The sequence below is a fragment of the Ovis aries genome, chromosome 9 (assembly GCF_016772045.2).
Source record: "Ovis aries strain OAR_USU_Benz2616 breed Rambouillet chromosome 9, ARS-UI_Ramb_v3.0, whole genome shotgun sequence".
NCBI lineage: Eukaryota > Metazoa > Chordata > Mammalia > Artiodactyla > Bovidae > Ovis > Ovis aries.
The window spans coordinates 50,281,706-50,299,293 of NC_056062.1; the positions used below are offsets into that span (position 1 = coordinate 50,281,706).

The 17,588-nt window shown below is 42.4% G+C and overlaps 1 long non-coding RNA gene across 1 annotated transcript; it reads left to right on the forward strand.

Annotated features, from left to right (window-relative positions):
* Positions 1–728: 728 nt before the first annotated feature.
* On the forward strand, positions 729–16,434 carry LOC132657220 (uncharacterized). The gene is made up of 2 exons (XR_009595069.1): positions 729–908; positions 14,507–16,434. It is a non-coding gene; the product is annotated as an uncharacterized LOC132657220 (long non-coding RNA).
* Positions 16,435–17,588: the final 1,154 nt, after the last annotated feature.

Sequence of the window (17,588 nt, forward strand, 5' to 3'; positions counted from 1 at the left end):
TGAAGAAGGAAATGGTAAGCAACTCCAGTACTCTTGCCTAGAAAATCACATGGAAGGAGGAGCCTGGTAAGTTACAGTCCATTGGATTGCAAAGAGTCACACACGACTGAGCAACTTCACTTCACAGATGAAATATTATTCAACCATAAAGAGGAATTCTGAGCTGTGCCTTTGAACACATGGGTGAACCTTAAAAATCATATGCTAAGTGAAATAAGCTGGACACAAAAGGACAAATAATTCATGATTCCACTTATGTGAGGTACCTAGAGTAATTAAATTCATAGATACAGAGTGTAGAACAGAGGTTTCTAGAGGCTGTGAGAGAAGTGAGGAAAAGTTATTATTTAATGGTTAATGTGTAAGAGTTTCTGTTTGGGTGACAGATAGTTTTGGAAATAGTAGTGATGGTTGCACAACATTATGAACATAATTAGTGGCATTGAACTGTACACTTAAGAAACTGTTAGAAAGGTTAATTTTATATATGTTTCACCACAGTTAAAAAAAATTTATATACTGGATTACTTGTAAGACAACCTCTTTTTCTACTCTCTTTCCTGCCCCTAATACAACTCATTCTTAATTTGTTTTCAGGTTTTGAGTCCTTCTGCTTTTAAAAAAATCCCTGATTACTGTTTTATCTAGGAATTCTCCTTTTCAGAGGCCCATAACAAAGTGTTCAGCATGCCAGGCATGTTTTACATGCTGTCCTGGAGGCTGCCAGCAGAATAGCCATTCCTCTCTGTTATGTTAGGCTTTTTAAGAATATAAATGGGTCCAGGTCACAGAATTTTATGGCTGGGTTGAATATTTTCCTTCTCCCTCACTTTGACATCTTGACAGGAATGAAAGTTTAAAGAAGATACAGAAAAATGGATAGTGAAAGCCTGCATCCTATCACTGAGGTAAAACCTTACTTGTAAATTTTCAGCTTTGCTAGTATTGCCAAATTGCTCTCTACTTCCACCAGCAAGATGCGAGAGTTCTTGTGTTCCATGTCTTTGCCAATATTCGCCAATATTAACAGAGCATTTCTGGGGGTAAGGGTAGAGTGAGGGAGAGTATTGGCTTTGTGTGTGTATTGTGTTATTTATAAATTTAAAATTTTGAATTGAAGTATAACATGCTCACAAAAAATATGTTCACACCAGAGAAAGACTTCTTGGTAAATTATCCTATGGTGAAGATGCCCAATTACCATCACTCAGGCTGAGTTTATGCTTTTTGCTAACTCTATGCAGAACAAGGAAGTCTCATGGTGATTTTACTTTGTTTTCCTAATGAGGTTGGTTATCCAATTTACATTCAGATTTACTGTTTTATAAATTGATACCAGCAGCTAACACTTCTTGGCAATGGCACCCCACTCCAGTACTCTTGCCTGGAGAATCCCATGGATGGAGGAACCTGGTAGGCTGCAGTCCATGGGGTCGCTAAGAGTCAGACACGACTCAGCAACTTCACTTTCACTTTCACTTTCATGCATTGGAGAAGAAAATGGCAACCCACTCCAGTGTTCTTGCCTGGAGAATCCCAGGGACGGCAGAGCCTGGTGGGCTGCAAACTCTGGGGTCGCACAGAGTCGGACACGACTGAAGCAATGCAGCAGCAGCAACACTTCTTGAATGCTTCCTGTGTGCCAGATATGCTTCCAGTTGCTTTATTGCATCAACTCACTTAATCCTCACAGTGGTCCTGTGTGGCATGCTGGCATTATTTCCACTTGATAGATGAGTAAACTGAGGTAGTTAAATAGCTAGTCACTTCTCACAGTCACATAATTAGCAGTGAAGCCAGAATTCGAATCTAGACAGTTTCACTCGGTATTTGGGTTGGTAGTCACTATGCTGTTACTATATAACTTCATGTACTAGTTATCTATTACTACACAACTCATTACTAGTAGATACTGCAGATTAAGAGAGCAAAAATACATTAACTCATAATTTCTGAGTGTCAGAATTCTGGGCGTAGCTTAGCTATGTTGTTCTGTGTCAAGATCTCTCATAAAGTTGCAGTCAAGATGTCAACTGGGAGTGTGGTCATCTGAAAATTTGACTGGGGCTGCAGAATCTGCTTTCAAGATGGGTCACTCATATGGCTATTGGATGGATGCCTCACTTCCTTGCCACATGGACCATTCCCTAGGGCTGCTTGAGTGTCCTCATGACATAGTGGTTCAGCTCAGTTCAGTTCAGTCACTCAGTCGTGACCAACTCTTTGCGATCCCATGAATTGCAGCACTCCAGGCCTCCTTGTCCATCACCAACACCGAGAGTTCACTCAGACTCATGTCCATTGAGTTGGTGATGCCAGCCAGCCATCTCATCCTCTGTCGTCCCTTTCTCCTCCTGCCCCCAATACCTCCGAGCATCAGAGTCTTTTCCAATGAGTCAACTCTTTGCATCAGGTGGCCAAAGTACAGGCGTTTCAGCTTGAGCATCATTCCTTCGAAAGAAATCCCAGGGCTGATCTCTTTAAGAATGGACTGGTTGGATCTCCTTGCAGTCCAAGGGACTCTCAAGAATCTTCTCCAACACCACAGATCAAAAGCATTAATTCTTCAGTGCTCAGCTTTCTTCACAGTCCAACTCTCACATCCATACATGACTACTGGAAAAACCATAGCCTTGACTAGATGGACCTTTGTTGGCAAAGTAATATCTCTGCTTTTGAATATGCTGTCTAGGTTGGTCATAACTTTTCTTCCAAGGAGTAAGCGTCTTTTAATTTCATCGCTGCAGTCACCATCTGCAGTGATTTTTGGAGCCCCCCCAAAATAAAGTCTGACACTGTTTACACTGTTTCCCCATCTATTTCCAGTGAAGTGATGGGACCAGATGCCATGATCTTTGTTTTCTGAATGTTGAGCTTTAGGCCAACTTTTTCACTCTCCTCTTTCACTTTCATCAAGAGGCTCTTTAACCTTTCTGCCATAAGGGTGGTGTCATCTGCATATCTGAGGTTATTGATATTTCTCCTGGAAATCTTGATTCCAGCTTGTGCTTCTTCCAGTCCAGCGTTTCTCATGATGTGCTCTGCACAGAAGTTAAATAAGCAGGGTGACAATATACAGCCTTGATGTACTCCTTTTCCTATTTGGAACCAGTCTGTTGTTCCATGTCCAGTTCTAACTGTTGCTTCCTGATCTGCATATAGGTCTCTCAAGAGGCAGGTCAGGTGGTCTGGTATTCCCATCTCTTTCATAATTTTCCACAGTTGATTGTGATCCACACAGTCAAAGGCTTTGGCATAGTCAATAAAGCAGACATAGATGTTTTCCTGGAACTCTCTTGCTTTTTTGATGATCCAGCAGATGTTGGCAATTTAATCTCTGGTTCCTCTGCCTTTTCTAAAACCAGCTTGAACACCTGGAATTTCATGGTTCACATACTGCTAAAGCCTGACTTGCAGAATTTTGAGCATTACTTTACTAGCATGTGAGATGAGTGCAATTGTGCGGTAGTCTGAGCATTCTTTGGCATTGCCTTTCTTTGGGATTGGAATGAAAACTGACCTTTTCCAGGCCTGTGGCCACTGCTGAGTTTTCCAAATTTGCTGGCATATTGAGTGCAGCACTTTGACAGCATCATCTTTCAGGATTTGAAATAACTCAGCTGGAATTCCATCACCTCTGAGTATGTGCATTATTATATTGGAAGTCCTAGCTAACAGAGGGAAACAAGAGAAAGAAAAGCCACAGGGAACAGAGAGGAAGGAACTAAAATGCCACTATTTACAGTCAATCTAGCTGACTATAGAGAAAATAGAAAGTTTAATAAGAGAGTTCAACAAAAATGGCTAGCTCGGTCATATCCTGCCCTTTGCCACCCCATGGACTGTATAGTCCATGAAAGTCCAGGAAAGAATACTGGAGTGGGTAGCCAGTCCCTTCTCCAGGGGATCTTCCCAACCCAGGGATTGAACCCCAGTCTCCGACATTGCAGGCAGATTCTTTACCCACTGAGCCACCAGGGAAGCCCAAGAATACTGGAGTGTGTAGCCTATCCCTTCTCCAGGGAATCTTCCCAACTCAGGAATCGAACCAGGGTCTCCTGTATTGCAGGTGGATTCTTTACTGGCTGAGCTACCAGGGAAGCCCAAAATTTAATAAAAGAGTTCAACAAAAATCACTAGATATTAGCTCAATGTTTTAAAATCTATTATATTATTATACTATAGCCAAAAATAATTAGAAATATAAATTTTAAGAATAAGTAGGAATAAATTTTACAAAAGATGGATAGGGCCTTTAGTGAAGAAAATCGTAAAAATTACATGATGCATTGTATAGCTAAATAAACAATCAACGCTTCCCTGGTTCAGTGTTAAAGAACTCATCTGCCAATGTAGGAGATGAGGGTCCAATCTTTGAGTTGGAAGATCCTCTGGAGAAGGAAATGGCAACCCACTCCAGTATTCTTGCCTGGGAAATCCCAGGGACAGAGGGGCCTGGAGGGCTATAGTCCATGGGACTGCAAAGAGTTGGACACCACTTAGCTACTGAGCATGAGCATGAAATAGATACACAATATTCATGAATAGAAAGACTCAATATTATAACATTACTTTCCCTCAAAGTAATCTGTAAATTCATTGCAATTCCAGTCATGCTTGCCACAGATCTGGGAGAAAATTCGTGCAGTGCATTTATTCAACAAAGAACGGTATATCTGAAGTATATAAAGAATCACACAAAATAGACATAGTGTTGTAGGTAAATTATACTTCAAAATTAAATATAAACAAAGTCATATAAAAATTGATAAGATTTGTGGTTACCAGAGGGAAAGGGGAGATGCATGAAGGCAGTCAAACGGTACAAACATCCAGGTATAATGCAAATAGGTACCAGGGATGTAATGTACAACATGACATAGAATTAACACTGCTGTATGTTTAAGAAAGCTGCTAAGAGAGTAGATTTTAAGAGTTCTCATCACAAGGGGAAAAAAAATTGTATGTATGTGAGATAATGGATGTTTACTTAACTTATCATAACAATCATTTCATGATGTACGTAAGTCAGATCATTATGCTGTACACCTTAAAAAGCGCTGTATGTCAATTATATCTCAATAAAACTAGGAAATTTTCTAATTAAGAAAAAGAATCACTCAAGACAAAGTAAATAGACAAAATCTTAGGAATATAGACAGTATACATGGTGGTTTAAAATCTGCCTCCAGATTCTGTCCATATTTCCTCCAAAAAGTAGAGCTAATTTCCTTGAGTGTGAGTTGAGTTTGATAATGCATTTCAAACAAAAAGAATAAGATGGGAATGAAGGGAGGCTTGGGTGTTATTTCTATGAAAAGGTCATAAAAGGCATCATGATTTCTCTGTTACCTCTTGGGTTACCTGATTTGGAAGATGCTAACCACCATGTTAGCAACACATGGTCAACACCAAAATCAGATTGATTATATTCTTTGCAGCCAAAGATGGAGAAGACCAGGAGCTGACTGTGGCTCAGATCATGAACTCCTTATTGCCAAATTCAGACTTAAACTGAAGAAAGTAGGGAAAACCATTAGACTATTCAGGTATGACCTAAATAAAATCCCTTATAATTATACAGTGGAAATGAGAAATAGATTTGAGGGACTAGATCTGATAGATAGAGTGCCTGATGAACTATGGACTGAGGTTCGTGACATTGTACAGGAGACAGAGATCAAGACCATCCCCATGGAAAAGAAATAGAAAAAAGCAAAATGGCTGTCTGAGGAGGCTTTACAGATAGCTGTGAAAAGAAGAAAAGAGAAAAGCAAAGAAGAAAGGGAAAGATATAAGCATCTGAATGCAGAGTTCCAGACAATAGCAAGAGGAGATAAGAAAGCCTTCCTCAGTGATCATTGCAAAGAAATAGAGGAAAACAACAGAATGGGAAAGACTAGAGATCTCTTCAAGAAAATTAGAGATACCAAGGGAACATTTCATGCAAAGATCAGCTCGATAAAGAACAGAAATGGTATGGGCCTAACATAAGCAGAAGATATTAAGAAGAGGTGGCAAGAATACACAGAAGAACTGTACAAAAAAGATCTTCACGACCCAGATAATCATGATGGTGTGATCACTCACCTAGAGCCAGACATCTTAGAATGTAAAGTCAAGTGGACCTTAGGAAGCCTCACTATGAACAAAGCTAGTGGAGGTGATGGAATTCCAGTTGAGCTATTTCAAATCCTGAAAGATGATGCTGTCAAAGTGCTGCACTCAATATGCCAGCAAATTTGGAAAACTCAGCAGTGGCCACAGGCCTGGAAAAGGTCAGTTTTCATTCCAATCCCAAAGAAAGGCAATGCCAAAGAATGCTCAGACTACCGCACAATTGCACTCATCTCACATGCTAGTAAAGTAATGCTCAAAATTCTGCAAGTCAGGCTTTAGCAGTATGTGAACCATGAAATTCCAGGTGTTCAAGCTGGTTTTAGAAAAGGCAGAGGAACCAGAGATTAAATTGCCAACATCTGCTGGATCATCAAAAAAGCAAGAGAGTTCCAGGAAAACATCTATGTCTGCTTTATTGACTATGCCAAAGCCTTTGACTGTGTGGATCACAATCAACTGTGGAAAATTATGAAAGAGATGGGAATACCAGACCACCTGACCTGCCTCTTGAGAGACCTATATGCAGATCAGGAAGCAACAGTTAGAACTGGACATGGAACAACAGACTGGTTCCAAATAGGAAAAGGAGTACATCAAGGCTGTATATTGTCACCCTGCTTATTTAACTTCTGTGCAGAGCACATCATGAGAAACGCTGGACTGGAAGAAGCACAAGCTGGAATCAAGATTGCCGGGAGAAATATCAATAACCTCAGATATGCAGATGACACCACCCTTATGGCAGAAAGTGAAGAGGAACTAAGGAGCCTCTTGATGAAAGTGAAAGAGGAGAGTGAAAAGGTTGGCCTAAAGCTCAACATTCAGAAAACAAAGATCATGGCATCCGGTCCCATCACTTCATGGGAAGTAGATGGGGAAACAGTGTAAACAGTGTCAGACTTTATTTTGGGGGGCTCCAAAAATCACTGTAGATGGTGATTGCAGAGATGAAATTAAAAGACACTTGCTCCTTGAAAGGAAAGTTATGACCAACCTAGATAGCATATTCAAAAGCAGAGACATTACTTTGCCAACAAATTCTGTCTAGTCAAGGCTATGGTTTTTCCAGTGGTCATGTATGGAAGTGAGAGTTGGACTGTGAAGCAAGCTGAGTGCCGAAGAATTGATGCTTTTGAACTATAGTGTTGGAGAAGACTCTTGAGAGTTCCTTGGACTGCAAGGAGATCCAGCAGTCCATCCTAAAGGAGTTCAGTCCTGGGTGTTCATTGGAGGGACTGATGCTGAAGCTGAAACTCCAATATTTGGCTACCTCATGCAAAGAGTTGACTCATTGGAAAAGACCCTGATGCTGGGAGGGACTGGGGGCAGGAAGAGAAGGGGACACAGAGGATGAGATGGCTGGATAGCATCACCAACCCTATGAACATGAGTTTGAGTGAACTCCAGGAGTTCGTGATGGTCAGGGAGGCCTGGCGTGCTGTGATTCATGGGGTCACAAAGAGTCGGACATGACTGAGCGACTGAACTGAACTTAACTCACTCTTTAGAGAAATTCCTTTATTAAGTACTCACTAAAGAGAAATTCTTTCCTGAGCAGCTATGTGCAAGAAGGTTATAATAGCTTCTGTTGCTAGTCAATAAAACCCAAAGCAATGAGAATAAACCAAACAACCATACAAACAAAATAAAATAAAAGCCAAAGCAAGAAAAAAAAACCAACCCAGAATTGGCAACAATATCTATTAACAAGAGAATTAATAAGGTGTGATGTAGTCATTTAATGAAAAATTATGCAGCAGTGAAAATTAATGAATAAGACTATGTATGTCAACACAGCTAAGTCCCAAAAATACAATAGGAGAGAAAAATGCAAATTGCTGATGAATACATACCACATGACCATATGTTAAAAATAGAAAATAATATTACATTTCGTAAACAACATATACACAAATTGTGAGGACCAGGACCAACTAAACATGATATTTACTAGAGGAAGGGAATGCAGTTGGGGAGTTTCAGCTTTATTTAAGTGTTGTGTTTCTTATATACAGTGGTACATGAGTCTTGGTCATATTATATCTTTTCCTAAGATATCACACAAGGACAAGAAAAAAGAGAATTGCAAAGTACCATACCAACAGATGGAGAAGGAAATGGCAACCCATTCCAGCATTCTTGCCTGGGAAATCCCATGGACAGAGGAACCTGGTGGGCTACAGTCCATGGAGTTGGAAGAGCTGGACACAGCTGAATGACTAAATCACCACCATACAGACAAAAACCACCTCCACCATGCAGACAGAAGTAGCTGTCAAAGTAGAAAGATTAATCACATGGAATCTGCTGGGAGACTATTTGGGTTTAAATTCTGGTGCTCCTCACTTACTATACAACCTTGGCCAAGTTCTGTAACTTGTCTATGCCTTAGCTTCCTTGTCTATAAAATGAATTTTAGTAACATTATTTATCTTTTTTCTCTATTTTTAAATTGAAGTATAGCGGATTTACAATGTTGTGCTAATTTCTGTTCAGCAAAGTGACTCAGTTATACACATATATACATTCTTTTCTCATATTCTTTTCCATTGTGGTCTATCCCAGGAGATTGGATATAGTTTCCTATGCTATACAGTAGGACCTTGCTGTTTATCCATCTAAATGTAACAGTTTGCCTCTACCAACCCCAAACTCTCATTCCATCCTTCTTCCTCACTCTCTCCCCTTTGGCAACCACAAATCTGTTCTCTATGTCTGTGAGTCTGCTTGTGCTTTGTAGATAAGTTCATTCGTGCTACACTTTAGATTCCACATATAAGCAGTATCACATGGCATTTGTCTTTCTCTTTCTGACTTACTTCACTTAGTATGATAATCTCTAGTTGTATCCATGTTGCTGCAAATGGCATTATTTCATTCTTTTTTTATTGCTGAGTAGAATTCCATTGTATATACGTACCACATCTTTTTTATTCATTTATCTGCCGATGGATATTTAGGTCATTTCCATGTGTTGGCTATTGTGAGTAGGGCTGCTGTGAATATAGGGGTGCATGTATATTTTTACATTATAGTTTTGTCCAGGTTTATGCTTGGGAATGGGATTGCTGGCTTTTATGGTAATTCTGTTTTCTGTAGAACTTCTATTCTGTTTTCCATAGTGGCTGCACCAACTTACTTTCCCACCAATGGTGTAGGAGGATTCCCTTTTCTTCACACACTCTCTAGTGTTTGTTATTTGTAGACTTTTTAATGATGGCCATTTTGACTGGTATGAGGTAGACAATATTACCTATCTTATAGGAAAATTGAGATGATAAACAAGGCCACAGGAACCACTGATAAAACACTGAATAACAGTAGCTACTAAAATAATCTTCACAGCTGAGTGTATACTTATGCATTTCTGTGACGTGCGTTTCTGTGATATTGAAAGCAAGAGGCCACATTCTGTGTTCTGGTGATAGAGGGATTCTCTTGCCATTGAATGCCAGCCCTGAATTTTATTGGTGAGTACAAAGGTGAAATTGTTAACATAGTTTATGTGAAATACTTAGACATATAGGACAATTCAAATCTATCTGGGTAGCCCAGGTTTTTATTTGCTAAATCTAGCGACCCTGGATGTTAGGGAAGTGTGCTTGAGGTGTGAAGGAGAAAGCTGACTCTGGGGCGTATCACAGAGTTCAGTGTGGCCTGGCATACTGGGGTGGCAGAGGCAGATGCACATTTGTATTTCATGTGGGGGTGATGAGTGGAGGACAAAAGCATGAAGAGAAGCTGAAAAAGAGGGGGAATCCAGGTTTTTTAAGCCTCGTATTTTTTACTATGGAATTTGTACTTTAACCTGTTGTCAGTAGAGAAGCATTGAGAGATTCAAGCAAAGCAGTGAAGTAACAAGAAGAGATGATTGCATTATGAGACTGATGTGCTGCCCATTGTGCCAAGAAGGTAGTCAGATTGTTGTGTTAAAAGGTCTCTCTGGAGGCAGAAGGGGTTGAAGCCAAGAAGCTGGGGGCAGGCTGACCAGCAGCTGCAGTCTAGGCAAGCAGTCTGGGTAAGAGGATGGAGGCTTAATGGAAACAGTGAGGGACTTCCCTGGTGGTCCAGGGGTTAAGAATCTGCTTTGCATTGCAGGGGATGTGGGTTCAATCCCTGGTCAGGGAACTAACATCCCACAGGCTGTGGTGCAACCAAGGCCAATGCTGCAACTACTGAGCCCGAACAATTTGGAGCCTGGGTTGTGTGCCACAACAGATACTGTGTGCCACAACCAAGACCTGGTACAGCCAAAGAAGTAAGTGAATAAAAAGAAAAAGAAACAGTGGAAGAAGAGGAGCACCCAGACTTAGTTGGCGCTCAGGAGCCCACCTGGAAGAACTTGAGAGCCCTTGGATCTGGTGGTGGTAAGGGAGATAGAAATGTCGCTGTGGATTCTGAGCCCAAGCCTTGGCACTCGGGTGAGCTGCCATGTTAACCATGGGAGGCAGAGGCGAAAGAGGTAAGGGAGATGGAAATGTCGCCGTGGATTCTGAGCCCAAGCCTTGGCACTCGGGTGAGCTGCCATGTTAACCATGGGAGGCACAGGCGAAAGAAGGTGTTTGGTGAGAGAGAGTGCTTTCTGTTTTGGGCGTACTGAGGTGGCATTTCCTGGAACAGAAGCACGAGAAAGTTGGGGATTAGGGGTGGGAACCATCATTGTCCCATGTCGCTGAAGCCACAGGGTCCCTGAGATTCCCTCTGGGAGAGAAGAGCCTGAGCTGAATATTTGAAGAACCGGAGGGAGACCTGGGAAGGTATCTCTAAGTGAGGAAAGGGGTAACAAAAGGGGAGCCAGCTATGAACTCAGCCAGAGGTTAGGCTGAAAAGAGACCACTGGCTAGCTAGGGTGCTGCTGGTGAGCTTGTGTGTGTCTGTTAGTTGCTCAGTTGTGTCTGACTCTTTGTGACCCCATGGACTGTAGCCCTCCAGGCTCTGTCCATGGGATTCTCCAGGCAAGAATACTGGAGTGGGTAGCTATTCCCTTCTCCAGCGCGTCTTCCCAATCCAGGGATTGAACTCGGGTCTTCTGCATTGCAGGCAGGTTCTTTACAGTCTGAGCCACCAGGGAAGCCCCCACTGGTGATCTTATAGGGAGCAATTTCAGCCTAGTGTTGCAGAGCAGAAGCCAAAAGGAAAGATAAATGCAAAATGCTTGGGGCCCAGAGATATTCTTTTTTAAACAGAGACTCAAAGGAGAGAGACGCTGAGTGATTAACAATGTGATTGTTCACAACTGACCGCAGCTGACAATTTCCTTAAACTCATTTTAGGTCACGTTCTGGAATGAGAGGCTGGTGCATGTTTAGCCAGTCTCTCCCCATTTTGTGACAAAATCAACTGATTCTGTTTCCCTCTTCTCAATATTCTTCTGAGAAAACAATTATGCATCTCTATAAATAATATATTTTATATCCTAAATCAGAAATTTTGCTGTGAAAAGTCTCTGCTTTTAATGAACTACTGAATTTTTCATGAGACTGTGCATTGTGGAAAACCTATTCAATAATACAAAGCTTGAGTGATAAACACAAAATGTAGAGAATAAAATATAATTAAGGAGACAATTTTACCTCTCCTGTATGACAAACTGAATCCCTGAAGCATGACATGATTTCATTAAGTGAAACCTCCCAACTCTGGTTCATTGTTGTAGCTCAGATTCATTCTACTGCCTTGCACAAAATAAATATTGGTCATCACCATTTGATATTAATCACACGTTGCTTTGCATTGAAAATGAATAAGTTTTGTGTGGATGTGTTAATTCATTTTTGTGCATGTTTCTCTGGGAGGATCAAATAAAATTTCTGGATGTATTTTAAAAAAGAACATGTTTAATAAGTCTCAGGGATGTAATGTATAGCATAGTCAGTAATGTGATAACTTTTGTGGTGACATGGTAATGTGACTTCTCATGCTGTCATTTTGTTGTGTAAAAACTATCAAATCACTATGTTGAACAATTGAATATATATAATATATTGTATATAACATTGTAAGTCAGTTACACTTTAATTTAAAAATATAAATCAAGTGAATATGTTTAAATCTCACTCCAAATGAGGATGTTTCTTAAATGACTGCTTAAGACTCCATCACCAGATTTCTTTCTATACCTGAAGTCAGGATCTACAAATTATTTTTCCTTGCACTCTGGATCTGGAATTTGGTAGGTCCAACAATGCTTATTGAATTATAGAGTAAATTACATTAACTATAAAATGGTAGCCCCCACATGTATCAGTTCAGTTCAGTTCAGTTCAGTTCATTTCAGTCGCTCAGTCGTGTCCGACTCTTTGTGACCCCATGAATCGCAGCACGCCAGGCCTCCCTGTCCATCACCAACTCCCAGAGTTCACTCAGACTCACGTCCATCGAGTCCGTGATGCCATCCAGCCATCTCATCCTCGGTTGTCCCCTTCTTCTCCTGCCCCCAATCCCTCCCAGCATCAGAGTCTTTTCCAATGAGTCAACTCTTTGCATAAGGTGGCCAAAATACTGGAGCTTCAGCTTTAGCATCATTCCTTCCAAAGAAATCCCAGGGCTGATCTTCAGAATGGACTGGTTGGATCTCCTTGCAGTCCAAGGGACCCTCAGGAATCTTCTCCAACACCACAGTTCAAAAGCATCAATTCTTCGGCACTCAGCCTTCTTCACAGTCCAACTCTCACATCCATACATGACCACAGGAAAAACCATAGCCTTGACTAGACGGACCTTAGTCGGCAAAGTAATGTCTCTGCTTTTGAATATGCTATCTAGGTTGGTCATAACTTTTCTTCCAAGGAGTAAGCGTCTTTTAATTTCATGGCTGCAGTCACCATCTGCAGTGATTTTGGAGCCCCCCAAAATAAAATCTTATGGCTAATACTAACTAAAAACTTCCTGTTGGCATTTTGTGGATCTGCTTTATCAGGATAAAGATGCTCCCTTTTGGTCCTAGATCACCAAACTTAAAAAAGATTAAGAATGATTGTTTGGAATTCCCTGGTGTCCAGTGGTCAGGACTTGGCATTCTCACCACCAGGACCTGATTTTGATCCCTGACTGGGGACCCAAGGTCCTGCAAGCCACGCGGTATGGCCAAAAAAATCTGTGAATGACTGCTGAATTTTATTGTGATCTCTCTCTCTAGATAATCATACATTTTCTCCTTTAATTTGTTAATATGGTAAATGACATTAATTGTTCAACTAACATTAAGCTAATTTTTACTCACATATGACAACTAGCTTGGTCTTGAGAATCTTGTTTTGTTTTGAATGAATTTTTCTTTTTTTGGCAATGGTGAATTCAGTTTGTTAGCATTTTTAAACCAACTTTATTGAGAAATAATTTATGTAAAATACATCCATTTCAAGTATATAGTTTGAGGAGCTTTGATTAAATATATGCATTTGTGTGACCAATACTATAACCAAGATATAAAATATTTCCATTACCCACCCTCCTCACAAAGTCCCTTGTTTTCTTCTTGGTCAGTGTCCTTCAGTAGTCTGGCAATCCAGTGGTCTGTTTTCTGTCATTATAAATGAGATTTTCCTTTTCCACGTCTCATATGAATGGAATCATATAGACTGTGCTGTTTTACTCAGTATAACGTTTTTGAGTCATCCATGATGAGTATAACAGGAGTTCATTTCTTTTTTTTTTTTGATGAATGGTATTCCATCATAAAGATATATAGGCATACATTGTTTTATTACACTTCATTTTATTTATTTGTTTTTGCCTACGCTGGGTCTTCTTTCCTGCACATGGGCTTTCTTTAGTTGCAGCAAGCTGGGGCTATTCCTTGCTTGAGTGCACAGGCTTCTCATTGCAGTGGCTTCTTTTGTCATAGGCATAGGTTCTAGGCACGTGGGCTTCAGTAGTTGCAGCTTGTGGACTCTGTAGGGTACAGGCTCAGTAGTTGTGGTGCACAGGCTTAGTTGCCACGTGGCATGTAGGATCTCCTGGACCAGGGACTGAACCCATGTCCTCTACACTGGCAGGCAGACTCTTAACCACTGGACCATCAAGGACATCCTTGGACTTCATTTTATTGAACTTTGCAGATATTGCTTTTTTTTTTTTTTAATGAATTGAAGGTTTATAGCAACCCTGCTTTGGGCACCTCTATTGGTGCCGTTTTCCAATTGACTTTGTTCACTTTGTGTCTCTGTGTCATATTTTGGAAATTTTTACAGTATTTCTAACTTTTTCATTATGATTTATATTTGTTAGGGTGCTCTGTGATCAGTGGTCTTTGATGTTACTACTGGAATTGTTTTGGGGTACCATGAAGTATGCAATATAAGACAGCACACTTAACTGATAAGTGTTGTGTGTGTTTTGACTGTTCCACTGACCAGCTGTTCCTCATCTCTCTCCCTCTCCTCAGGCCTCCCTGTTCTCTGTGATACAACAACACTGCAATTAAGTCAATTAATAACCCTACAGGGATTGGTGGTAAAGAATCTGCCTGCCAATGCAAGAGACACGCATTAGATCCCTGGTCCCAGAAGATCCCACATGCCCCAGAGCAACTAAGCCTGTGCACCACAGCTATTGAACCTGTGCTCTGGAGCTGAGAGCCACACTACTGAAGCCCGAGTGCCTGAAAGCCAGTATGCTGCAACAAGAGAAGTCACGCGAATGAGAAGCCTGCACATGGCAACTAGAGAGCAGACTCTGATCAGTGCAACTAGAGAAAAGCCCAGGTAGCCACAAAGATCCAGCACAGCCAAAATAAATAAATAAACAAACCTATAAATAACCCTACAGTGCCCTCTAAGTGTTCAAGTGAAGGGAATCATTGCACATCTCTCACTTTAAATCACAAGCTAGAAATGATTAAGTTTAGTGAGGAAGGCATATTGAAAGCCAAGACAGGCCAAAAGCTGTGCTTCTTGTACCAGTCAAGCTGTAAATACAAAGGAAAAGTTCTTGAAGGAAATTAAAAGTGCTACTCCAGTGAACACACGAATGTTGCTAAGCTAAGTTGCTTCAGTCGTGCCCGACTCTGTGTGACCCCATAGACACAGCCCACCAGGCTCCCCCATCTCTGGGATTCTCCAGGCAAGAACACAGGAGTGGGTTGCCATTTCCTTCTCCAATGCATGAAAGTGAAATGTGGAAGTGAAGTCGCTCAGTCATGTCTGACTCTTAGCGACCCCATGGACTGCAGCCTACCAGGCTCCTCCGTCCATGGGATTTTCCAGGCAAGAGTACTGGAGTGGGTTGCCATTGCCTTCTCTGACACATGAATGTTAAGAACGTGAAATAGCCTTATTACTGACATGGAGAAAAGTCTGAGCGGTCTGGATAGAGGGTCAAGTCAGCTACAACATTCTCCCAAGCCAAAGCCTAATCCAGAGCAAGAGCCTAACTCTCTTCATTCTTGTGAAGTGTGAATGAGGTAAGGAGGCTGCAGAAGAAGTTTGAAAATAGCAGAAGTTGATTCATGAATTTTAAGGAAAGAAGTCATCTCTGTGACATCAAAGTGCAAGGTGAAGCAGCAAGCGCTGATGTAGAAGCTGTAGCGAGTTAACCAAAAGATCTAACTAGGATAACTCACGAAAGTGGCCACACTACACAACAGATTTTCAACGTAGGTGAAAAAAAAAAAGGCTTAAACTGGAAGAAGAGGTCGGGTAGGACTTTCATGGCTACAGAGGAAAAGTCAGTGCCTGCCTTCAAAGCTTCAAAGGACAGGCTGACTCTCCTGTTAGGGGCTAATGCAACTGGTGACTTTAAGATGAAACAAATGCTGATGTACCATTATGAAAATCCATAATCCTTAAGAACTATGTTCAATCACTCTGCCTGTACTCTATATAAATGGAACAACAAAGCCTGGATGAGAGCACATCTGTACACAACATGGGTTTACTTGAATATTTTAAGCCCACTGTTGAGAACTAATGTTCAGAAAAAAAGATTGCTTTCCAAATATTCCTGCATATTGGCAATGCACCTGGTCACTGTAAGGCCGGACCCCGGCGGCCATGATGGGACGCCCCTCCTCTCCCTCCCGCTGGTGGGGGAGGTCCTTAACGGAAGGAGCCTCCCAGATCCTGGGGACCAATGACGGCACACTTCGCCAGTTAAAGCCGCCCCACCCTAGCTACATAGAAGGACCTGTCAGCCCACGATGCCTCTGCCTGGCGACCTATCCGAACCCTCGTCCATCTAGCCTGACCATCCCTCACAATGAACGTATAAAAACCACCCCCAACACGGTCCGGGCGCGGACTTCCTCGGCCTGCCTCGTTCAGGTCCGGGAACCCCGCTCGGGAGCGCTTCCCCATTAAAGCCTGTTAGACACTCTTTTAGGTGTCCTGGTATTTTACCTAACATTTGGCACCCAACATGGGGCTCGAGGCGAGGGCCCATCCCACGACGAGCGGGATTCGTGGCCCCCTCGGGCCTGGCCCGCACCGGACCAGGTCACCCCGTCACCCCTCCAGGACCATTCAACTGTCTGGCAGGATCCGGGGTAAGTTCCATCGGCTGGGCTCTGTGGGGCATTGCTCCCATGGGGAATATTCCGAGGGTATCTCGGTCCCTTTAAATTGCGGCCGTGTCCGTGTCCTGCGGCTCCTCCGCAGGCCAGGCCTGCTATTCCTCGGTGCCAGTCAACTCGGAGACGTCCATCTTGGCTGAGTGGCCCTCTCCTCGCTGGGTTGATGGCCTGTTCAGGGACACCTGACCGGACCACTCCCAGCCCCACTAACTATTGGTCCAGGACCTTCTTTTCATATTCACCATGGGGGTGGCTGCCTCCAGGGCTGACCAACCCTGATCTACACTGCTAAAATGTTTACTGGCCAACCTCAGAACTCTACATATCTCTGGAAAAATTCGCTCCAAATGCTTAACCTTCCTTTGTTCTGAGGCTCGGCCCCAGTATTCTTTAGATAATGGCTCACAATGGCCGCCAACCGGAACTTTCGATTTTAACATCCTCTGTGACTTAGATAATTATTGCCGGAAGATGGGAAAATGGTCTGAGGTACCCTACATACAGGCTTTCTGGCCGTTGCGCTCCCATCCCACCCTGTGTACCCGCTGTTCCCCTTCTGAAATTCTCCTAGCCATGGCCCTCCCTTCCATGGCCCAACACCAACTCCCCCTCTACTGTCCTCACCAACTCCCTCCATATCCACTCCTCCCCCATCGTCCTCACAGCCCAGCCCTCCTGTGACAGCCTCGATATTCACCCCTTCCTCCATGCCCACCCCTTTCTGACTCACCAGTCAGCTCACACACAAGGTCCCAGACCGCTCCCAATCTACCGCCAGCTCCCCTGCTTCCTCTCTGCCAGGTGGCCAGCCTGAAGGGTCTCGCCCATGTCCACGTGCCTTTTTTCACTCCAACATCTTGCCCATATTTAACAATGGCTAGGCTCCTATTTGGCCAACCCCTCTAACCACATCAAAAACTTCACCCAGCTGCCTCAGTCTTACGCCCTTACCTGGCAG